Here is a 25,208-nt window from a genome sequence, read left to right on the forward strand (position 1 = left end):
TTGAGTGAGATGAGGACTCTGTGACCAGGGGGGCGGTTCCATATGTACTCGCTGTTGATGATGACAGTGACATTTTATGTTGTGTTTAAAAGGAGTGGTTTGAGTGGGAGAAAAATCATTGGATCTTTTATTTACCACATGTATTTGGTTTGCAAGTTGCTGCAGGATTCCACATCAAAAACATTGTTTTACTACTCCCCATTCAGGTATTTTTAATGTCCAGTTTATGAGAGAAGCTCTTGTGGGAATGCCAGCCACCACCGCCCCCCTCCCCCCAGATAAGAATGCAGCATGACTTGGGAAAAATAAAAACCAAACAGAACAGTGTGGATTAACAGTTCCGATATGTCCAATTCTTAGATACTTAGCTGACCTAGAGGGACTGTGAGGCATTGCTTTTCACATCTGTTTGACAGACAGGTGAAGCATATCTAAGGAAGGAGATAGCATGAAAGGGTAGACCTTAGTTCTGGAATTTAAATGTTATTAGTGGTAGGATGGAAATGGGATATATTTTTTATTGATTTGTCAATTTCTTTTTTCATTTTCTTTATTAACCTTTAGAAAAAAACTTTTTTCCTTTTCTTTTTCTCTTTTAAAATATTGTGTGGTACTTAAGTCTGTCTTTTTAGTAGCCTTTTAGAATTTTAAGCTTTCTATCTTCATTCTGATGAGATCTGGGAAATGTTGCCTTGTAAGTGCCTTATCTTGGTATAGTATTGTATTCAAACATGACTGTGGCATCTGTAGAATTACCTCAGAGTGGTGCCCAAAGGATTCTTACGGTGTTCGCCTTTCCCCACTAATGAGCACTGTGTGGGAAGTGAGCAGGGTCAAGATCATTCGGTAATGTTTTGTGTTTAGCTTTTGTTGCTCAATATGGATTTAGCTTGATACCCTCAGAATTTATTGGTTGGTTGGTAACTGCATTAATAAAGGAAAATAATTTTCTTCCCTCCGGGAGCTCTGTTAGAATCACCGTGAGTTCTTTTATGTGCTGTTCATTTAGTTTTGGATCGGAGGGTCCCGGATGTTCCACACCCTCTTTCCCTCCAGCTCTTCATGACCGCTTACTCAGATGTGCCGGGGAGGAAGGAAAGAAGGCATCCAAGGAGACTGAATGTGGAAGATGAGAGGTGGGGGAGGTAGAGGAGAGGAGGGTGGTGGTGGGAAGAAAGGGGAGCAATAGGAAAACAGGAAGAAAGGGGGGAAAAGAGAAGATGAGAAAAGAGACTCTCTTTTCCATCTTTCCGTATTTCAGTTACTAGACACAGACTCATCGAGCAGTGTGTTGGGAGCGTAGAGGAATAAAGGTTGACTTATCACTAAGCAAGGAAATTCAAACTAACTCATGGCCTCTGAAACCATTCGAGACAGCAGCTGTAAAGAAAAGTAATAGGACAAAAATACTTCAGACACGTGGTGGTAACATTCATTTGTATGAAGGTAAAATGTATTCATGATTTATGTCCTTTTGATGAACACCTGGAGATGTATACGTGTACGTGCATAGGCATAGTTTATTTACAACTTGGTTTGGGCAGTCCTCTGGCATCTAAACCATCTTCTGAAATACTGCATAAGGTCAAAGAAGCAATTCTAAAGTTGGTAATGATAGAAATTAAAAGGTAAAGAAAATGGAGGAAGGCAGTTCACCACGGAGACATCAAATTTTATTTTAATTTTTCAACCTGAAGTTTAACACAGAAGATAAATCTTTCCCAACACGATAAGCTAAGGAATATATCACAGCAACTTGCAAGTTATTAACTGGGGTTTTGTTGTTGTTGTTGTTGTTGTTGTTGTTGTTGTTGTTGTTGATGTTTTGAGACAGATATCACCTCAGTAACTCCTCCAAATGCATTTACTTTATTTTAAAGGTTGTTCTTCCCATTATTAACGCCATCCTGAATCACAGAGCCGTTTATGATGAAATGTGCTTCTCTAAAAATCCTGTAAATGCATCTGCAATGGTTGCTGATATTTCAACTCATCCTAAAATATACTGTAAATTTTTGGAAGATGTTTTTATCTTACTGTATATTCTCTGCAGACTGTTAGAATCCAATTTATTAACTCTCTGGAAGTTGAAAGCTATGCTTGAATGAAGTGATACCAATATTTGTCAGGATTGGCTCAAATTATGTGTTGTATGAGATAACAGCAAAATTCCAGACTTTGAATGTTTTACATCAGTAATGATTCTGGTGGGGGTAGTGTGGACAGGTTTTAATGAATTTCACAAGGTTTTTTTGTTTTGTTTTGTATTTGTTTTTTTGTGTTTTTTTTTGCTTATTAAAGTCAGAAGGTATTTCTCCTATAGTGTTTGCAGTGTCTCCACTAAAATTGGGAAATTTTGCTTAAAGTAAAAAAAAAAAAAAAAAAAAAAGGCTTTAATCGATCTCATAAATTTCAAAACTTACCCAGTTGTAAAGATGTAGGAAGAAGTGGTGTGAGAAACCTCAGCTGAGCTCCCGGAGACCTGAGTTTAAGTACCATTTTATTTTTTTCTCTTCCTGGCTGGACAGCTTAGGCTAGTCAGTTAACCTCTCAGGGACTTGGTTGCCTGAAGTATAAAATAAGGAAGCCGAATATGCTGGTCTTTGCTTCAGGATTTTTCGTCCAGACTGATCATCTTTCTAGACCAAATGGGGTTCCCCAAGGCTCTCAGAGTAACAAGAGAGTGAATAGATGGTCATATAGTGAGACACGTTTGCCTGTGTGATGCCAAGACCACTTGAGCAGAATGAGGAAGTAGAAGGTGTTAATCTAGATTGCAGATATAGATTCCAGGGCCATGAAGTTCAAAGCCCGATCTTGGGGCTCTTCCCAAAACCACCTAGATTAGATTTTCATTCATGCTTCTCGCTTTACGGATGAGTAAGCTGAGTCCTAGAAAGAACAAGGGGCTTGGAAGGCTCACAAATCCAGTCGCTGCTGGCAAGACCTGGGGCCTGGACTTCGAATCCCCTTGACTGGATCTTTTTTGGCAACCATCTTCCCTTCTCTGCTCCCCTTTCAAAACTTGCTGTCAGGAAGGGACATCATAACCTCATTTTAGGTGCAGATATAAAAGACTGATGAGTCTTCAATTTGTGTGTTTGTGTGTGTGTGGGGGGGAGACATAATAATGAAATCTGATTTCTGACAGCAATAAACTGAGAAGGGGCTGGTTTTGGAGGGCATGTGAACCTGTTTTCAGCATCTCTCAGATTAGCCCCTCATGCTTTCTTACTTCATCATTATTTCCCCCCCCTTCTCTTGCTGTTTAAGTAAAAACAAATTTTTACTCAAGCTTAGTTGAGAGCATCACGGGCTGTGGTCTTCATGTTTTCAGAATAAGAAGACAAATCATTTATTTATTTCACAAGGATTTATTGAAGATCTGTTACATCCAGGTACTGCCTGAGTCCTGAGGTCAACAGCAGAGCAAGACTGGGTTCCCGACCTGGTCAATTTTCACTCCAGTGATAGATGGGGCCTAGCAGAAGAGAAATCAGCTATAAGACACGTGCTCAGGAGTTCTTGGGCAAGTCCTTGTCATCTTGTTTTTCTTATCTGTCCTTTTCAGAGACAGAAGTTCTTTTAGGAGGTATAAAATAAAAGTAATGACAGAATTCTTTCTCACTGTCCTTTTTCTTGATGTGCATTCTAAATATCAAAGATTCTTTTTTTTTTTTTAAGATTTTATTTATTTATGTGACAGAGAGACAGCCAGTGAGAGGGAACACAAGCAGGGGGAGTGGGAGAGGAAGAAGCAGGCTCCTAGCGGAGGAGCCTGATGCGGGGCTCGATCCCAGAACGCCGGGATCATGCCCTGAGCCGAAGGCAGACGCTTAACGACTGCGCTACCCAGGCGCCCCCAAAGATTTTTCTAAAAGAAATGACTTAATGCATTCTTCCTGATTTTTTCAGTGCATGTGGAACCTAAACTGAGGAGCACAAAAGTGAGCATCTTAGGAATCTGAAGACTCAGAAGGGATATGTAAATATTCCATATGCAAAGGAAAGCACAAAACACACTGCATCTGGGATATTTTCAAAACCCACAGCCCACAATCTTTGTTACTGCAATATTTTGGTACCGTTTCAAACAATTTCTTCCACCTTGTATAATCATGGCACTGAATAAATGTTCAACATTAAAACAGTTACTGCTTTTCAGCTCCAGGATGGCTGTGTTTCAGAACTGAGAGAAGCATGTGCCTCCTGGATGAAAGGTGTAGTATACATGCAACTTATTACCATTTTAGGCAGAATTCCCAGACTGGCATTTAGCAATTAAAAAAGCAAAGCTAAACAAGCCCAGGAGATCAACATTTCCTTTTCTTCGAACCCAAGATGCTCAGTTATTGTGGACAAAGAAGTAGAAGGCTCTGCTGTCCTTTGTTGACTCTCCTTGGAGCTTCTAAGCAGCACAGGCGGGAAGTGAGAGAATTATTTTTTCATTTCCATTAATCAACAGAGAGTCTAAATGAAGAGGTACAAATGGCTCTTTCAAGAATTTGTCAAAGCAGAATTCACATTAGAAAAGATTTACAGATTTTCTCTTCCCAATTGAATAATCTCTCTTGATATTTCCAGGTCTTTATCTTCTCTTCAAAGACTACTCTGACCCGGGCTTGGCTTTGCAAGGTGCACAGTTGAGTGGAAGATTACCTTTATAAGAAAATGTAGATTTAGAAAAATAGACTTCTGAGAGAGCATGGTTTAGTAAAATAGACATTCCCCTAACTCAAAGAAAAGAAACTCAACCTTTTTAAAACATCATATACTGGTGATTTCTGAGTGATGGATGAAAAGTACTTTCCTCAGAGATATACATTCTTCTCTGGATTCGGGACTTTGCTATGAGAATAAATTTTTCTCCCAAACATTGTTACCTTTAAATATTCAGTATTGATTTCTGCCTATTCTCTCTCCGGAGTTCAAAGTTATGCACCCTTCGACTAGCTTGTAAGGTATCTGTACTTACAAGGAAATGTGAGGTCTCCTTTCCAGGGACTCTAATTCATCAGTATAATGAATCTAAGAACTCTAACCTTAAGGCCAAGTAATTTACCATTAGTGGTCTGTGTTTGGGGAAAACACACCCACAGAGAAATGACGATTGTAGTTGTCATCAAAACTAGTGCTTTGATTGTAAGTGGATGAAACTAAATTTCTCTCGAACGTATTTTAAAACTTTTTATCTATAAATTTTCTCCACAACGAACAACAACAGAATGGAAATAGAAATATGTGGGCCAAGGAAAAAGAATCTTCCAAATGAAGACCCTGTTGTTATCTTTTTAACATTTTTGTTCTTTCCGTGATTTACTAGGTACCATAAACGTGAACTGGGTTTCAGTTCTTCCTCCGGTCTCAAGCCCGGGTGACTTACTTGATGATCTTCCTGGCGGGCGGCCACCCAGCACACCACGCTGGAGTGGTGCATACCCAGAGAAAGGCACAGACAGATACTTAGTTACAATTGTTACTTCAAAGTCAGTACTTGTTGTTTGTTGCTCTAAGGCTTAATGACAACTAGATTGAACAAAGCAGCCATCGGAGGCCATTGCACACACTAAAGCCACTGCATGATGTACAAGCACAAAATCCGAAGGCTAGCTAGAACTGTTCCATACGACACTCTAACGATGAACACGTGACACCATATATTTGTCAGAAGCACACAGAACTTTACCGTGCAAAGAATGAGCCTTCATGTATGCAAATAGAAACAAATCATTTAGGAGGTCAGGTGTCCCAGGATGGAATGGAGTATGGGACAAAAAAGTCCAACAGCCTTACAGATGTATGCAACAGCATCACTAAAGTAGTGGGGGGGGGGGGTAGAGGAAGGTGCTGCCAATACCCAAGTCAAGCACTTCTCCAAAGAGAAGACTATAGGCACCGCAGACATACACAGTGTCTTTTAAGCAACACCTGTATCGAAATCACCTATGTAACATTTCAGTTCTATTTTGAAATAAGCGTGAAGCTATCTTCCTTTGAAGAGATTCTGAGTCAGTAGGAGTTGTGTGGGTCATTTATTGAAGAGGTCAACGAACGTTAATATAACAAGGACCTAATAATAATCACACAGAGGCTTAATGTTCATACAGGGGTGGGATGAATTATGCAGCAACAGTTTATATCTGTTTCTTCTCCTTTTTCAGCTGGGTTTCAACCAGAAATCTATGTGAGTTACACATTCCCTAAGGCTGAATTGACTTGTTTATGTAATTGCCCTTTTTCTTCTCCAAGTTAAAATTTTTATGATGGAAAATACCTTTCTCCTTATTCTGTATTTTTCCTTCTATCAAGGCAAATTTCTGCTTTAGACTGCAATAGTTGTGGAACAGAAAAAGAATGTATGTTTTCAATTTTTGTTATAAAAGCTATATTAAAAAAGCTTTTTGATATATGGGTGCCGGTCCTTATAAATAATATATGAGAAATTAGAATATTCCAACACACCGGGAATTTGGAATAGTTAGAAATGTGAAATATGTAGGGCTCCATTGAGTGATTTTGCAGTGCCAGGAGGTCATAAAGATAATCAGACACCTTCAGAAACCTCCCCCTCCCGGTTCTGGTGCTAATGATTCTAGTTGTTTGTAGTGGAATTTATGTTATTTTAGTGATGAAGTCAAGGAGGATTTGGGAGATGAAGGTAAAAAATACTGTAACATTGGGCAATGCCTCTTCCATAAAATCTTACCAAAATTTTTCTGCCCGTAGTAGTCTTGGGATGCGGTTTTAATTGCAACCACAGGTAAAGCATCATGAGATCAATTAAACCTCCAAAGCTCTGTGCATCCAACTGGCCTATGATCATCCCCGTGATCTTGTAGTAGCCCCAAGGGGCCAAAGGAAAAGAGCCCTGGTATTAGCCTTGAAACCATCTCTGGACTGTCCTAGAAGATACTGAAATGGTAGATTGAGCCTTCTGAGGACTTTTCATTTTTTGACACCTTGGTGTATTATGTGAAATTGTATTCGTGTGATGGTATCTATCTCCATGAAATTGCTATAGAGTTGTGTTCTTGGCAATGGACATATTTTTCATAAATACGTGCGCGCGCGCACACACACACACACACACACACACACTACAGAAGTCAAGAGTCATAAGTGTTTTATATCACATCTTAACTTCTATGTATGGGAGTGACTTTAGGAAATCTATTCGGGAAATCTAATTTTACAGTGAGGAAATTGAGATTCCAGCTAGCAACACAATGACAATTCTTCCCATTAGAATATGGGAAGGCAGGGGTTGAACCCCCAGCACAGTGCTCTTTCTGTCATAAAACAATGTGTATGCAGTTCCGTGGCTATATGGATACAGACAAAGAGATATATACCTGTAACACAAAACTGGTTAGAAACATAGTATCCAATAAATCTAGTATGAAACAAAACTCATTAATTCTAGCTTGAGTCTACATTGTTTTTTATCATATTTCTATGCTGAACTCATACATCCCATAAATAAAAACACTTAAAAGGCCAGATACTCTTGATTGCTTAAAGTCATAACTGACAAAAAGAGGCTCGAACAAATGCCTTCATTTCATACATTTTGTGTAAGAACATTTTGTAACCTTCATCATACCTCCCACAGAGCTTTGCCTGTGAATAGTGCACAGTAAATCTGTGTTCGTTAATTGAGGGGATGAGATGGAGTCATCTCTCAATTTACTGTCAATGAGTGAAAAATTGTTCTCCTTTCATCACAGAATTATATAGAGCTGCTATGTGGATGATTGCATCTCCACGTGTTTAAAGGAGAACGTAAAGAGGGTACATCATACTGAATGCCTACTAAGTGCTAGTGACTTTACATCGATTGTCTCATTTCATCCTAAACCCATCCCCACATCATAAGAATGTCATCTCTGCTTACAGGTCAGAAAATTGAGCCTTAGATCACATAACAAGAAGGAACATGGTCAGAGTTGGAACCAAATTCTGTATGACCACAAAGGCCATCATTTCTCATTCTATAGCCAAATCTGATACAGAAAAGAGACTTCATGATATGCATTTCCTATAGCTATTTTCCATTGTCTAAGTGCCTGGCTGGGTCATGAAGGAAAAGGGGGAAAAAAAGAGTCAAATTCCCCACAGATAAGTTTTTCATTCCAAATGGTGCATGTTATTCTTTCTCTGCCTGACTTCACGGTGCCTCCTGATACTGTGCAACTCTATTCGTCTCAAGACATATGGAAAGAGTTTTATGTTTTAAACAATTAGACTTGACAGCACTATTGTTTCTTTCTTATTTAATATCCTTCAGCCTTGGAGCCCAGCCAGAATCTGTATTCTCTCTCCAAATTTAATTCCCATTCCTCGTACATATCACTTAGTTGTCGGGAGACAGTAACTTAATGGCATTTGTTCCTGTGGCTTAAGAACATCTGGGTTATGTCACTTCTTACCTGACCTGCTTAGCTCAGAGGGAATAAAGTTCTTTGTCTAATGATCTTTCAGGGCCCTTATTATTGTCGATTTTGCTTTCCAGATCCTATGTTGTTCTGTAAATGTCATGAGATGACAAGATTTCTGGATATTAATCTGTTTCTGCTCCGAGAAGGATGGTAGTTATAAATATGGAAGGAAAAGGGAACAAGGATATTATAGAGGAGAAACTAGCAAAGTCATAGTTGTTGGTGTATAACTTGCAGGTCTGGCAAGCTTAAAACTCCAGGGGAAATGAAAAGGGTTATGTAGTGGGGAAAAAGCATCTCTACATTTCGTGTGATTTCAGTTCAACCTAATTCAGTTCAATCAGTTCAGTCCATGAAATATTTCTTAGAGCCTTCAGTGAAGAGCTGGTACTATCTAGATGCTAAAACAACTTAGATTTGTTTATGGTTTTGTGTGGCCAAGCAAAATAGAACTGATAATGTGGGTAGCTTTGAGAACGTCAGTTTACCTCCTTGAGTCTCAGTTTCCTCATCTGCTCAATGGTGATCTCTTGCAATCATTCTCATTTGGTAACCCTCCTTACGGCAAGGCTGTGCTATAATTCAAAGAACACTTGTTGTAAAATTGGCAATTTGTATTTTAATCCTGGCTCTGCTATTATTTGGTAAGTCACAACTCTTTTTGTGTGTTATCTAAGAGGTCAGAAAAACTGATTTCAAAGGTTCCCTTTTTACTGGATAGCCCTGTGAGACTGGACATTACCTCATCTGTCCATATTAACAGCTTGCTTGGAGTAAGCAAAGAAATTATGGGGATGATGTTGATGCTGTTGAACGTAATTATTATTCTTTCCTCCAAAGTGGTGTAGTGGCATGGTCGGTACACTGTGACCACACAGATAGGCAACGGGGTACCTGTGGCAGAAAACATGGCCCTGTGACTGAAAGAAGAATGATTTTTAAAGTAAAAAATTTCAAGAAAAGAATATCTCTTTGAATAGCAGAGAAGTTTCTGGCAAGATTTTAATTGGTGTGGGGTTTAGGTTTGTCAGCTTGCAGCAAAGAAATATTTCATTGAACTAACCTTTGTTGAGCTCGGTTTTAGTGTCTATTACCGTTCACTGAATATTGTAGGCTCCCTCTCCGTAGTGCCTTTTCTGCACAAGGGTGCCCCGCCCAATTGACATCAATCAATCAGGCTTTGCCACATGACCTACCCTGGCCAATAAAATGTGAGGGGGAATTAGATGTGCCACTGCTCCTTGGGAGTTTTAAGAGAGGCAGTGAACAATCATTGTGTTCCCTTTCTCTCTACCATGAGATCAGCAATGTTCCAAAGTGTGGGGCATCCGTCAGCTTGGCACTCAGCATGAAAACACTGTGGAGCCATCCTGTGATTATTTGCGTGTGATCAAGGAATAATCTCCTGTCATTGTAATCCACTAAGATTTCTTTGTCCATTGCATTATAATCTAGTCCCTCCTTGCTACCAGTGCTTGCTACTGAAAAATAAAGTGGGGAGCAAGGCGAATCTAACCTTGGGTCCTTTATGGATATTTCAGTCAGGCAAAATGTTAATGGTAATGTATGGTGCATATTACTGTAGAGGACGTATGCATTGCATGCATATATTGTGGTAAGCAAACCTGACCTTGGGGTCAGGGAAGGCCATCTTGATAATATGCATTTAAGCTGACAGCTTATAAATTAATAGCAATAAAACTGGCCAAAGTCCAGGAGGAGGAAGAGGGTGTTGCAAACAGAAAGAATATCACAGGTCAAGGCGTAAAGGCAAGAAAGCTCATAGGAGTTGAGGAACTCATTGTTGAGTATGGCTGTCAGACGGGATGAAGGGGAAACTGAGAAGGAACATAGCCAGTGAGATAACATCAATAATAATAATAATAGTGAGCATTTATTAACTTTGTGCTAAGTGCCTTACATACATTTTCCTCATGATTATTATCACCATTTTATACAAGAGGAAATTGAGCCAGAAAGAGGTTTAATAACTTGCCTATAGCCACACAGCAGGAATGTGATTTTATCTGAAGGGCAATAGGAAATCACTGAATAGTGTTACACAGGGGGGCTCATGATCAGATTCACATTTTAGAAAGATCGTCTGGCTGCACTAGGTTCCCAACTCAAAATCCCACTCTGGTCGGAGGAAGTGTGGACCTCCATCTCTGGCTGTTCTTATCAGTGTGACTCCATTGACTACGGCAGTCAGCAGGAGGGAAGATGATTGCCAAAGCACTGCAGAAAAGGTTATTTTTAAAATGCTTTTTAAAAAAATTTGGGCACCTGGGTGGCTCAGTCGGTTTTGTTCGACTCTTGGTCTCGGCTTGGGTCTTGATCTCACAGTGGTGAGCTTGAGCCCTGCACTGGGCTGCGAGCTGGGCATGGTGCCTGCTTTAAAAAAAAATTAAAATGCTTTTTTAAAAAAATTAATAAACTGTATAATTTTTTAGTTGAAAAAAAATATGGAATGCTTCATGAATTTGCACAGGGGCCTGCTAATCTTCTCTGTATATCATTCCAATTTTAGTATGTGTGCTGCTGAAGAGAGCACAGAAGAGTCATGTTTGGAAGGAGTAAGAATGTTATATGCAAGAAAAAATATATTGTGGGTCTCCAGAGCATTAAGATTTGGGTAATAGTTTTAATAACAATATAAATATAACAAATTGATGCCCTAATGTGCTCTTGTACCTAATTCAAATAATGGACATGATATCACATCAGTGTTTTGAGCATTTCAATTTACTTTTGACCATCAAACAGACAATTTAGTGGGTAAATTAAAGACAGAACGAAAAATCTTTAAAAAAAAAAAATTTTTTTTTTTTTTAAGTAGGCTCCACACCCAGTGTGGGGCTTGAACTCATGACCCTGAGATCAAGAGTCACATGCTCTACTGACTGAGCCCGTCAGGCATCCCAAAGCCAACAATCTTTAAAGCAGATTGCATGGGGGGGGGGGTCCATGTATTCTTCCCTCCTTGTTTACCAAGGTTGAATAATAGTGATCACATTTTGCGTTTCTCTTTGTCATAAATAGACATATAGACCAAGGAGGGAAGGAGTCCTTCCTAAATGACAGTGACAGCTCTGACAGTTGTTTTCTGTGAGTTGTTTGGTATCCATCGGAAGCCTCTGGAGACCTGAGCCTGACTGAAGAGGTCCCCAAGTCAAGATGCTAGGGACTGTGATTAATATGAATGCTCTCAGTCTTTGTAGGGTCCCTTCTGTTTCAGCAGAATTCAAAGGAAGAATTGTGGGTAATTTTGACATTTACAGTTTGTGTCCTTTAACCTTCTCTATAGGTTATCCCCAGAACCCTGACTTGTTCTTTTTTTCCTTTCCTTTCTTTCCTTTCTTCTTCCCCTTCCCTGCTGACTCCCTTGACTAGTCTTTTTCCTCTTTTAAAACAGCCTCTGCAGAAAATAACATGCTAGAAATGAGCTGACTGCCAATATGCATAGGAAGATTTATTGCAACCGAGAAAGGATGTTATGAGACATCACATATATTAATCTTTCCGTTTTGGTCTGTAAAGACCCGAGTTTGGCTACTTTCACTTATATGCTTTTAAGGAGATAAAGTTAGGTCAGAATGGGAGATTTGGGGGGTGATAGGCAGAGATTTACAGCTCAAGTGCCCTGGAATACAGGTCGGCTCTGCCATTGTGGCTTCTCCGTAACAGCCACGGGCATTCCAGGGGCCGGCTCGACGGAGGTTTTTAACGCCGCTCCTTGCAAACCAACTGCCCTGCCCAGGGAAGTTGTCAGAAAAGATCAGTGCAGGTTTAGGGATGGTTTTTTGAAGTTTTCCTGAAATAACCAATAGTGAGTTGCAGGCTTTGATAGCTCTTTTTATAGATCTTGCAGCAGCTGGATCAAAATCTAATGAAGATGTTTGCATCTGACAATGGCAGGCCTGCACATTTCTATCCTGTTTCTTGAGTGCGCAAGTGCATTTCATTTGGGAACATGAAAGGCATATTTAGTGACAACTGATGGTTCTTTGTTTTTTAATTCCCAATAATGTCTTCAGTAAGTGCTTTTGTTAACATTTTTGCATTATACAATAGGTGACACAGGAAGATAATCGGTGTGCTGAAAGCAATTAAAGAGTTTATATCCAACTTGTTCTGCCTATTAAATGGATCCGTTCGGCATAGAAGCACATTAGCATCTTTGCAGTGGAATGATTGTGGAAATAGGTTATTCACGGGGCCTGTGCCTCTTGCTCCTGCTGCAATAAGACATATCTTCAAGATTGGAGAAAAGGAATGAGCCATTTTTCTCCCCTTGGAACTGTAAACAGAAGTAAAACTATTAATAGATGCCATACTTAATCCCAAGAAGCTGCAACGGAGAGATTAAATAATGTCGTGAGGAGAGAAAGCCAGAATGAAGGGAGGGGAGGAAGGGAGGAGGAGGAGGGAGGCGAGCTCCCTGATTACCACGCTGCATCAGACAAGGACAGACTGAAGGACTCCCACTGATCGTGGTCTAACAGGGGACTCCTGTTCTCAGCAAAGTCAATATCACTTCACCTATTGCTTGAGAGCTGTTCTAATGGGAAGATTTGTGTTTTATTTTGTAAGTAGTAGTCAAGATGATTTGAAATGGGGTTTGGATGCCATGGGGATGCAGCTGAGCCTAAAGGGGCGAATGGACTTTGTGAACAAAACAGTGTGCTTTGTGTTTAAGAAGAAACCTCAGAGAAGTGGGAGGCCTTTGGGTCAGTTCATCATTTGAGGTTGGGTCCCCATTTGTATTGCTACATAGAATGTATTATAACAGTAGGGATTGGAATGTAATAAAATTTGTACCTGGCATATTCGAATTGATTAAATGTCCCCAAGTGTTATTCCTACTAATACTCTTGGACTTTTGTTCATCGTCCCTTCAATATATGCATGCTGGCAGAGAGGCATTGAGTCTGCCACTCTGCTGAAGATCAGCACATATCTTCCTATTTTCACACAAACTGTGAGGCTGGCATTGGCATTACTGATACAACTTAGGACTACTCAAACTGTGGTCCGTGGACATCGTCATCTTCACCATGACTGGGAAACTTATGAGACATGCCCATTCTCTGGCTCTACACCAGACCTAGTATATCAGAATCTCCAAGGGAGGGCCCCTGGAATGTGTTTCCACAAACAGCGACTGAGTTATAGCTCCTCGAGCTTAACAAGCCCTACAGGTCATTGTTCCGCCCACTAACGTTTGAGAAGCAATGGGTTATTGTTGGGAAATCTGCAGCTCAGAGTGTTTGGGTGTTATGTTAAGGTCACACACCTTCAGAGAGATGGAGTTGAATTCTGACTTAGGATTCTTATTGTGTCCGAAGCTGGGATCTTTTATGGAATCACGGGAAATGCCCGGTCACCCCCTCCTGGGGTCAGGAGCATGCTTGGTCTCTGAGGATGGTCCTTCATTAGGGATTGTGACTGAGGATGTGTGACATCTTTGAGTGATTTGAGCTGTTGTTTCTCTGCTAAAAGATAAATTCTGTTGTCTCTGCCAATGCAGTTAGCTTCTGAACCAGGCCTGACTGGCCATCCTTCCGGTGTTTTAAGAGACAAGGGAAGCTCAGACAGTGACTGGAGGATAGGCCAAAGGACGAGCATGTGGCACCCATCTATTTCACTTACAGAAACACTACGGAGAGACTTGAATGTTGGTCATCTCTCTACATTTTTATATCTATTAAGCTCTGGGGCAGGGGAAGAATAGCTCCTGGCATGTTATAGGAATAAATCAAATTTATTTGTGATCGCAGATCACTAAATATCAGCAGCGAATTGACCTAGATCAAGGAATTCGTTGGGTGCGTGAGAATATAGAGCAGCACACGGGGAAGGAGACCTACTGATGTCTGGCCCTGCTGGCTGTCATTCTCCGTGCTCGAGTAAGCGTGAGCTCAGGTGTTCAGGCTGTGTTGTGTCGCAGAAAGAACCAGATACTCATTAGGATATGGCTGCTTTTACTGGCATCATTTTGCTTTCTCTTCACCCATTTTACCCTCTGTTTTGATAGCATTTGGAAGTCATAACCCAGAACTTGAAATATGTTATTCGCTCAGTAAACGCAGGGTTTCAAAACAAAATTAATGTCATTATTCGGCCACTGATATCATGATGCAAGGGTATCAAGGAGGGAGCCTGTTAAAGGGAAGGACCTTCAGCATCTTACAGGCTGAGGTTCCGACCATGGGTCTGCCACTTGATAGTTTGTATGACCTCGGTCCTGTGGCTTTTAACCATTCTGTATCATAGTTTCCTTCTGTAAAATGGGGAATGTTTTATACGTCAGAGAGTGATTACATGGATTAAATATGGGGCCTCCATACAATCAGTTTGCCCAGGACCATCCAGGCTTACACTTGCTGTCTTGATGTAATTATTTACAACATTCCCTTTAACTCTGAAAGTGTCCTGATTTGGATGATAAACTTTATAGTTACACTCAGTAAATACGATAATGTATGTAATATGTCATGTGCCATTGGTATTCAGTAAAGGAGAGCCATCATTTGAAATACTGCATCTGGAAACCAGTTGTATCTTCCCGCTAAACTTAGTTTCCCTCCCTGGAAAATGAATGATGAGACACTCAGGGCTGTGCCTATCTGTGTTGGGGGGTCTGTGCTGCACTGTGCCCCTCCTTTAATCTGTACCACCTCTTAGATCAGGAACAGCAAGAGCCTGGGGCAAAATGCACTGGCCACTTCTGCAAAATCAAGTGTTGCTGTCACCTAGGGAGCATTGGGTCATTGGTATTGTGTTTTGGAACTTTTAGAAGAAAACTTACGACACAACAGGCAGTATATTACATTTATGAGTATCCCCTAATGCCCAGTGCTCTAAATCTTTTGAACTCAAGGTGGGCAGTATTAGTCTCCTCTTACAAATGAGGAGTCCCAGACTCAGAGAAGTTAAGAAGTCATACGTTTGATAAGAGGAGAAGCTAAGAGTTAAACTCTTTTTTTTTTTTTTTTGGTCTCCTAAACTCTTTCCACAATAATGCTCAAATGCCATTAATGAGGAGCAATTCTAACTCCACATGAAACGATGAGTAATACCAATCAGTTCAATACCATTCTTGGCTTCCTCTCGTTGGCAGGTGTAATAGAAACACTCTGCCACAAGGAGGGAGGATATTTCTAAAACCAACCTGCCACTTCTTTGATCTTAATGTTCTCCCCCCCCCCATATGCCCATCATAGATACAGCTTTTCATAGATCACTGAACATCCCAGATATTAATTGCTGCTATCCTGCTGCCTCTGCCAAACATCCCAAAATTAGGATTATTAGAAAGCAGAAGGTCTGATTTGGCCCTGATGTGGAAGACACTAATGGATGAAACGAGAAGAGGAGGAGAAAGAGGAAGAAAGGCAGGGATGACTGTCAGATCAGACCCATCTCTACATAAACAGATGGAGACTTTTTGGAGAAACCCATTTCTTATCACTTCCCTAACCATTTTAGGTTAATTCTGACCTGCTTTAGGTAGATAAAGATAAATGTGAATTTTAAATTATATTTAATCTTCATTAAAGTAATTATCTCTCTTAATGAAGAATTTGCTGGGTTGTGGTTGTGCAATGGAGTATAAAATCCTAAGTGAATAAAATCAATTTCATTTTCAGGCTAGCTTTTCTGTCCATTAATAAACAAGGCACAGAAAATACATTTGCTCAGAATCATGCGGCCGGCTCCCAGCTTATGCAAAGCCAATACCACTTACAAAAGCAGGACAGTTGGCTCTCCATTTCTCACCCTTCATTTTTCAACCTAAAGGAGAGCGTCTACCCTAGGATAGGAAAGTTCCATGAGTTTCCATATTGGGGCTGTTTACTGGGTCCAGCAGTGAGACCACTGCGGGTAATATCTCACACTCAAACGACTGCTCTAATGGAATAGTGTTTGTGTGGTGTGGTGTATTTCATCTAAGTGCTCTGGTTTATTAATCACATAAGTATGAATTAGACTCTGGCATGCTTATGTTTCCTAATGTATGAAAATTGCTTATTTATTTCCATGCTGTTACAACGGAAAGAAACAGACTGGTTCTAAATAGCAGTGTACTGTAGTGTGAAGCAATTAAATGAGTTATGCATGCCCTTCAGGAAGAGGATAATGGGGACTTGGTGCCAGCTAGTCCTCGCTGCTGCTGGTAAAAGGAAAAAGGACATGTCACGGAGGAACAGAGGCTTGTCCATATTTCAGTGCAAACGTGTGAGCTTAGGATTGTAGTTAAATCTGAAGATTTAGCTCCTGTGCACTTGCCGATTGGCTTAGTTGAAACTTCTGAAAATAATGTACAAAAGAGCCGAAAAGAGCATCACCCACGGGCAGGTAAGAAGTAAAGATGTTGGTGACACATTACCTTTATGCCTCTTTGTTTTGTGCACCACTGTCCTCCTAACACTAAATGACAGATGCAAACCACCCCAAAACCATAGTGTCCACATGCTACCACCCCTGCTGGCTGAGGCAGCTAGAGGGCAGTGTAAGGAGCAACTCCACACTTCCTTTCACATGGTATGAATTTCCATATGTTGACTATGTGGCTTATTTGTTACTGGTCATTAATGAAATTACATGGTACTTCTTATATGTCAGGTTGTTCCAAGTACTTGGTTGTATAATCTTCATAACATTCCTATGACATAGTTACCCTAACAGTTCTCATTTTACATATGGGGAAACTAAGGCACAGAGAAATGAAACAACCTGCTTACAGTTACACAGCTGGTAGGTGGCAGAGCTGGGACTTGAACCCCAGGTAGCCTGGCTCTAAAGTCCACACTCTTAACTGCCGTGCCTCCCTGATTCTATTATTTTGTGTGGTCGCATCACCGAACCCCTCAGAACTTTGGTCCTTTCGTCTGCAAAATGGGGAGGTAACATTTACTGAGGTCCTACTTAGGTACCATGCTAGGCTCCTCCTAGATGTTATTTCATTTGACCTTTACCGTTACCTGTAAGGGAGACAGATTCTCTTTGTTTTATATATGAGAAAACTGGCTCGGAGATACTTTGTAGCTCCAAGGTCACAAGGAGTGTAAGGGATGGAGCAAAGTTTCGGACTCCGATTCCCCTGTTCCAAAGCTTGCATTTCTTTTATTATGTCTTGCTCTAGGGGCTCTGAGGAGGTCATAGGCGACAATGGATGTGAAAGGACCTAACGCTTGCTGGCGCATTGAACGCCCAGTAAAAGTTAGCTCTGCAAGTGCCTGGCAAATTGTATAGAAATGTTCGTTATTATTGTCAGTACCTTGTTTTGATGCTGGCAGAGGAAAGTGTTCTTAATGGGAGGATGTGCCCTGTAGGAGGCTGAGCTATTAATAGCCAATAGTGATGTTTACCGCACTTCCTCAGGAGACTTCAGAAAGTTCTGAAATAGAAAAAAAATGGATCTAAATTGCTTAATCACAAAATGATAGACCACATTCCTCCTGAATTACCTCCTCAAGACATGACTTCTGTGGCTATCAAGGAGCTGGATAGGCAAATTGCTTTTTGAAATCCTTGTTGTCAATTGAGAACATAAACAGAACTATATAAAGGACACTGCAACATGCATCATGTACTCACTGCCCAAGGTGGGTACATTATAGGTAATATTTTTTTTTCAAATATTTTTTTTTAAAAAAATAAGTAACTACATATAAGTTTTCCTATATTCCCCTTATCGGAAAATATTAGCTTTCTCTTTTCCCCCTCGCTTCCTTCTCTTCAACCGCCATCCTCAATTTCGTGACTATCCAGTCCATATCTTTTACTTTTTAATTGGATGTATGTAAGCACAAACAGTGGATGATATTGTTTAAAGTATTTCCATCAAAAGTAAGTACTTCAACTTGTTATTTTCATGCTCAATCTCACGTTAGTGAGATTTAACCATGTCATTATGCACATGTCTAGTTTATTCACTAATTGCTCTATGATATTTCATTCTTGAATATGCTGAAATTTTTCAGTACCCATGTTTTTGGACATTGGAATTATTTATGATTTTGGTGATACAAAATCGTAATGCTGATTTTTAGCTTACATTATCAGGATTATGTAAATATTGCTCACTGCTGAGCCATTGGGTTCTCATTTCCTTTTCTCTCAGTAATATCATGCCTAGATTTCCTGGCCCTCTTGCTTTGATCCATGCTGGACCTGCTCTTTTGCTGTCCTCCCAGCTTTCTCTTCATGAGAATCTTGGAATCCCCTTGCCTTCTCTCCAGTTGGCCTGTTCTGAGGCCCAGGACTTCCTCTTCCCGTGAAACGTTGTCTGCTCTATGGGAAACATCACTGTCATCCTTTTTAATATTTTCCCCTGCATTGTAGAGCGGGAGCTTGAGACTTCATTTTCTAGAATTCTTTTTCTCATAATTTTGGGTTAGAGTCTTTTTGAAAGGCAGAATAGAAGACATTATTCTCTGGTGGCGGTTACATGCAGACTGTAGGTAGAGATGGGAAGCTCTTGAGAATCACCCTGGGGGCTGCAAGCAACTGAGATGGAATTCAACACTTTCTCTGAACCCACTTTCCCAGCAGACTGTAGGTAGAGATGGGAAGCTCTTGAGAATCACCCTGGGGGCTGCAAGCAACTGAGATGGAATTCAACACTTTCTCTGAACCCACTTTCCCAGCATTTCTACCAGTCATGTAACTGTCTTTTTAAAAAAGTTCTGTTTATTTATTTTAGAGAGAGAAGCGTGCGTGTGAGAGAGCACAAGCGGAGGAGAAGGGCAAAGGCAGAGGGAGAGAGAGAATCTCAAGCAGACTCCCCGCTGAGCGGGGAGTCCCAGCAGGGCTCGATCTCACAACCCTGAGATCATGACCAGAGCCAAAATCAAAAGTCAGAACCTTAGTGGACTGAGCCACCTAGATGCCCCATCCTTCAGTTGTGTAATTTTCTAATTCCCTTTATTAAAGCCTTGCTACTTGGAGTATCTACATTGAGCTTTGATTGACTACCATATTTTGTTTGAATACATCCTCCAGTGGCTAACCTCACAACTGACTAATAGTTTGCCTGGGTATAAAAGTCAAATCAGAAATATTTTTACCTTGGAATGTGTAAGGTATCCATATACTGTCTTTAAGATTTCCTTTTGTTATCATTAAAAAGCCTGAGCCTGATATTCTGATTCTTGATTCTTTTTTTAAAGATATTATTTATTTATTTGAGAGAGAGAGAGAGAGGATGAGTTGGGGGAGGAGCAGAGGAGAGGAAGAAGCAGACTCCCCGCTGAGAAGGGGGCCTGATGCAGGGCATGATGCCAGGACCCTGAGATCATAACCCCAGCCGAAGGCAGACCCTTAACCCACTGAGCCACACAGGCGCCCCTGATTCTTGATTCTTTACATGTGAAATTGAGCCTCTGCACTCCCCCTCCCCCAGAAGCTTACAAAGTTTCTCATAATGTCTGGTTTCTATACTACCAAGGTGTTGTGTTTTCATATGAGCCTCTTAAACATTGTGTGAGACAATCAGTGGTCCCATTCTGTTTGGAAACTTCCTTCAGTGTTGGGAATCTTTCTGTTTTCCTTTTGTTTTTGATAACTTTCTCCCTTCCCTTCTCTTTGCTCTTTCTGTCACCTCTATTAAGCAGATGTTTGTGATCCTGGCTTGATCCTTGTACTTATTCACTTTTCTCCTATTAAAAAAAAAAAAATCCCTTTTTGTTTTAATTTTTGAGAGTTATATTTGATTTTATCTTAAAGCATTTATGCTGATTTAAAAAATTGATAACTGGGAATATACAACATTTAATATTTTTGTATTGATATATTTAGCAATTTTATAGAACTATTTCTACAGTTTTCTATGAAGTTACTTGGATATTTTTTACATATATAATTTTTTTGCCTGCAAATAATGACAATGTTTTCTCTTTTTCTACCCTCAATTTTTACTTTTTCTTTTTTTATTGTTTAGGAACTTTAATTCATATTGGCTACTGGTTGTGAAAACAAACATCCTTGCCTTATCTTGCTGTTCACAGGACAAGTTATACATTCTCATCATTTAATACGTGGTTACCCTTTGCTCTCTTTGATTGAGGCCCCTTGTAAATTTAAGAACATTTCATTTCAATCCTAACTTACTATTTATGCCAGCAGTTTTTGTTTTTGCATTTACTAAAATGACTAGTTTTCCTTCTTTGTGCTACAGTTCATGTTGTGATTCTTATTTTTCCATTTTTTTGAGTTGATTTTTATGAAATAAAGATGACCTATTTCTGAAAAACTATTTTAAGCCTACTGGCTTTTTGTTAAGAGTTTTTTTTTTTTTTTTAATTTTCACTTCATTCTTTGTGATTTTTAAAAATCAGGTTTTAAAATATTTTAATTTATATGATCTATATTTTTATTGAAAATTATCAAGTTTTCAATTTTTTGATCTAAGTTTTTTTGTAGTAATACTATTGTCAAATATCTTTTAACTGTAAAACTATAAAATTATGGCTCTTTTTTTAAAAAGATTTTTATTTTTAAGTAATCTCCAATGTGGGGCTTCAATTTACAACCTTGAGCTCAAGAGTTGCATGCTCTACTGACTGAACCAGCCAGGCACCCTGAACTTTTGGCTCTTTTTAAGCCCTTAGTATATTTTTACCTTTTTCTTTTACCTTTTATCAACTGTCCCAGAAATTTGCACATTTTACTGGTCTTGATAGGGGGAAAAAAAACTTTTAAAAAATTTTGTTATTTTCTTGAATTTTTGCTTTTATTTTTCCAATTTCTTTTCTTCTAAATTTACCAGATTAGCTTTTAATTCCTTTTCTTGTTAGTTGATTTAAATGTTAAATTGATTTACTTTCACTCTTTTTTTTTTTTTTTTTTTTAAAGAAATACATTTAGAGCTACATATTTTCTCCAAGAATTTCTTTGGCTGTGTTGTAGAATCTTGAAATACGGTCTTTTTTTTTTTTTTTTTTAAAACTAATTTCAGAATATTTAAAAAAATTTCCTTGTAATTTCATCTTTAACTCATGAATTAGTCTATGTTTTTTAAATAACTGAAAGTTAATTTATCTTTTCTAAGAGTATGTTTTTGTACACTGAAGTTACTAAATGCTGAAGTAGCATTTAGAATTAGAAAACATCACTAATATATTTATTTCGGTTGAGTTTTTCTATGTGTGATTTATTATCTGATGTATTTTTTAAAATGTTCTAAATAAAATTTGTTAGATTAATTAATTTATCTATTAGCTTCTGGTATGTATTTTAAATTATCTCATTATTTTTCTGAATTTAATAATTTCTTCTAGTAATTCAGTTTATGCTTTATATATTTAGAAATATGTTCTTAGATGCATATTGGTCTTTAGTTGTATATTTAGTTTCTGTCTTATTTTTATGTTGTATTACTCTAAATCTCTATTAATGCATTTTGCCTTTGTTTTACCTGACAGTAATATTGCACTGCCAGGGTATTATCCATCTACCTACCTACCTACCAACCTACCTACCTATTATTTATTCACTCATTCATTTATTAACAGTTTTAATGAGGTAAAATACACGGAAAATAAATTGCATATATTTAAAGTGTACAATTTGACATATGAGTAGATCTCTGAAACCATTACCTCAATCAAGAAAATGAACATTCTTGTCATTTCCCTGAATTTTCTTGTGCCCCTTTGTAATCCTTCCCTCCTGGACTTCACTGCCTTCTCCCCACACAACTATTAATCTGCTGTCACCATAGATTAGTGTATAGTTTTTAGAATTTTATATAAATGTTATCATATATTATGTATTCTACTTTGAATGGCTTCTTCTATAGAGTATAGTTATTTTGAGATTCTTAGTATTGGCATTTTTCTGAGTCTTGCTTTTTAAGCAATCTGATGCTCTCTGTCTTACTTGGGTTGTTTAGACCATTTACATTTAATGTAAATATTTAAATATACCAATTGGCTGTTTGTTTTCTCTTTGTCTCACCTATTCTTCGTTTCCCTTTTTTCTCTTTCATTGCTTTATTTTGGATTAATTGAATATTATTTATCATTTTATTTTATCTCATTGGCTTATTAGAATTCTTTATTATTTTAAAAGTTACTTTAGAATTTACAGTAGATAGCTTAAACTTCACAGTTTACCTTGAAGTGATACTACTCTACTTGATGTGTAGGATAAATACCTAGAATTTATTCCCCTTATTAAGTTTTTAAAGTATCCATACTAATAGTTTTCTTTTTTTTTTTTTTTTTTTTTAAAGATTTTATTTATTTATTCGACAGAGATAGAGGCAACCAGCAAGAGAGGGAACACAAGCAGGGGGAGTGGGAGAGGAAGAAGGCAGGCTCCCAGCAGAGGAGCCTGATGTGGGGCTCGATCCCACAACGCCAAGATCACGCCCTGAGCCGAAGGCAGACGCTTAACCGCTGTGCCACCCAGGCGCCCCCCCATACTAATAGTTTTCTAATGGTCTAATTTTTATATCTGTCTATTCTTGATTACCATCTCCCAGTTTTCAGTTTATAATTTTTGTAATTTTTATATATTCTTTCTTTCATTTATTTGAAGACCTTAAACATTATTTGTTAATGTTTTTCTGAGATTTCTCTGGTATTTCCATTTTATTGGGGCTGAATTTATCTCTCTTATTGTTTGGGTCTTTCTGCATGCTCTTTTTTTTTCTTTTCTTTAAAATTTTTTTTTTCTACTCCAACTACATACCCTTCCCTTATCTAACAGGTGGGTATTTACATCCACCTAGTTTTCCTGTTCCCCACTCTCATGGTGATGGTTCAGGTCCCTATTCTGTTTTGATGTTGGTCTTAAGGAAGATGCAGCCCCTAGACCAGAAAGAAGTTTGGTTCTGTTATTCTTCATATCTATTGGTGTGTATGAGTGTGTGTGTGTGTGTGTGTGTGTGTGTGTGTGTGTGTGTGTGAGTTTTAACACAGTGGTTTTCAACCATCTTTAATCGTAGAACCAGTGAGAATGTCTATTAGGCCTTCTTTATGAGATGAAGCTGCTCTAGCCCTCAATGTAGTCAGTGACTCTCTCTGTTTTTCCCTGTTACTTTGCAGCAATGCAGGAATCAAGTGTATAGTTACTTCTGTCAGCTTACAGACCTAGAGCCCAGCAGGCTCTTGATTTTAGCCCCGCTTAGCATTTCTATTCTATTTCTGATGCAATGTACTGTATACCTTATTTGAGGGACTTAAGTATGTCTTTAATTTTAAGTATTTTATTTTTCATTTTTATTTTGGATCAGTACAAAGAGCTCAAAACATAAACTCATAGAGTCATATTTATTTGGAGTCTCCTCTCCTTTCCTTTTCCAAGACATTGATGACAAATGACTTCATTCTTATTACATGGGGAAAAGAAATCTAAAAGGAAAGTGGGTGGATCCCTTTTTACTTTGTTCTTAAAGATTCTTTTTTGTTTTTTGGATATACCTTGTCCTTTCCTCAACTCCATATAAATTTGTCTTTAGTATAAGAATTTGAGAAGCAGAAAATCAGTTATAGGCCTGGGATGACCTATGCTGTAGGGTATTTAAGGATGATGGATAGTTTTTTGTGTTTCTTTTTTTAAACTTAAAATTGAACTGAACTGGAAAAATAAATTACAGAGACATGCCATTTTCTGTGTGAGGTGAACATGTTCAATAGGATAAGAAACAAATCCAAGTCTTCTTGGGATGTTCTGGTCCTTTCTCTAGAATTAGCATCTTATGATTTTACATCTTATGATTCCCACTGCCCATCTCTGCTTTCTTCTAACAATAAGGGGTCTCATAATTATGCAAAGCATTATTTTTAACTTAGAAGAAACAGTTTATTGTCTACTTCTGTCACCTGTATTACTGTAATGTGGCTTGTTTTTTTCCCCCCTCAGATAAGCTCGAGATGGAGGGAAAGAAACACCTCATTTTTGTTATTCTCTTTCCCAGTAAACTCTCACATCCTCATTAAAGCTCCACAAACATGACAACACCTGCACCAGGCCACCTGCTTCTGTTTGTGTGACACAAATGAATTCCTCTCAGAGGTGACATTGGAATTACTTGAAGCATCTGAAGTTATGAGGGATTCTTGGTCTGCTTTCTTTTGGAAAGGAGATTGCTTACCTATGTAGAATTTAGGTTTTGATACTTGAATTTCTAGTAACTTAAGAAAATAAAACACTGAACTATTTAGTAAGGATTAAGAAGTGATTTTTAAAGATGATCTGAATATTTAGCTGTTCTCTTTTTGGGAGCTTCTAAGAGTGTGGATTCTGGACCAACTACCTGAGTTCATGACTTTGCCATTTATTAGCTGTGTATTCTTGAGCAATTGACTTAAACCTTCTGTGCCTTGCTTTCCTCATCTATAAAGTGAGGTTTGAGGTGGTAACTACTTCATAGGGGTGTGGCATATACTTAGTGGTACACACACACACACACACACACACACACGTATGAAGTGCAAAACACGTATAACAATGTCTAGAGTATAATGAGCACTTAATAAATGAAGTGGATTTTTATTTATTTATTTATTTTTATCATCTACAATGTGTTAAACTTTACTAGGCACTAGGGATACATTGGTGAGCATGATATGAAAGTTCTCTGTTGTCAAAGAGCTTTCATTTTAGTGGGAAAATCCAGTAAGTAAGTAAAGCCTGTAAATGAGATAATTTCAAGTAGTAATAAGTGCCATGAAGAAAATAAAATAAGGTTCATGGGGTGCCTGGGTGTGGCTCAGTCAGTTAAGTGTCCGGCTCTTGATTTCAGCTCAGGTCATG

At 38.7% G+C, this 25,208-nt stretch overlaps 1 long non-coding RNA gene and 1 pseudogene across 10 annotated transcripts in view; one reads left to right on the plus strand and one right to left on the minus strand.

The window, feature by feature from the left end:
• Positions 1-25,208, plus strand: part of LOC123781326 (uncharacterized) — a 1,008,785-nt gene that overhangs the window by 179,627 nt on the left and 803,950 nt on the right. The gene's annotated exons all lie outside the window — the stretch shown is intronic.
• Positions 10,898-10,992, minus strand: LOC123781377 (U6 spliceosomal RNA; annotated as a pseudogene).

Source organism: Ursus americanus, chromosome 18 (genome assembly GCF_024610735.1).
Source record: "Ursus americanus isolate L20-20 chromosome 18, mUrsAme1.1.p, whole genome shotgun sequence".
NCBI classification, from domain to species: Eukaryota; Metazoa; Chordata; class Mammalia; order Carnivora; family Ursidae; genus Ursus; species Ursus americanus.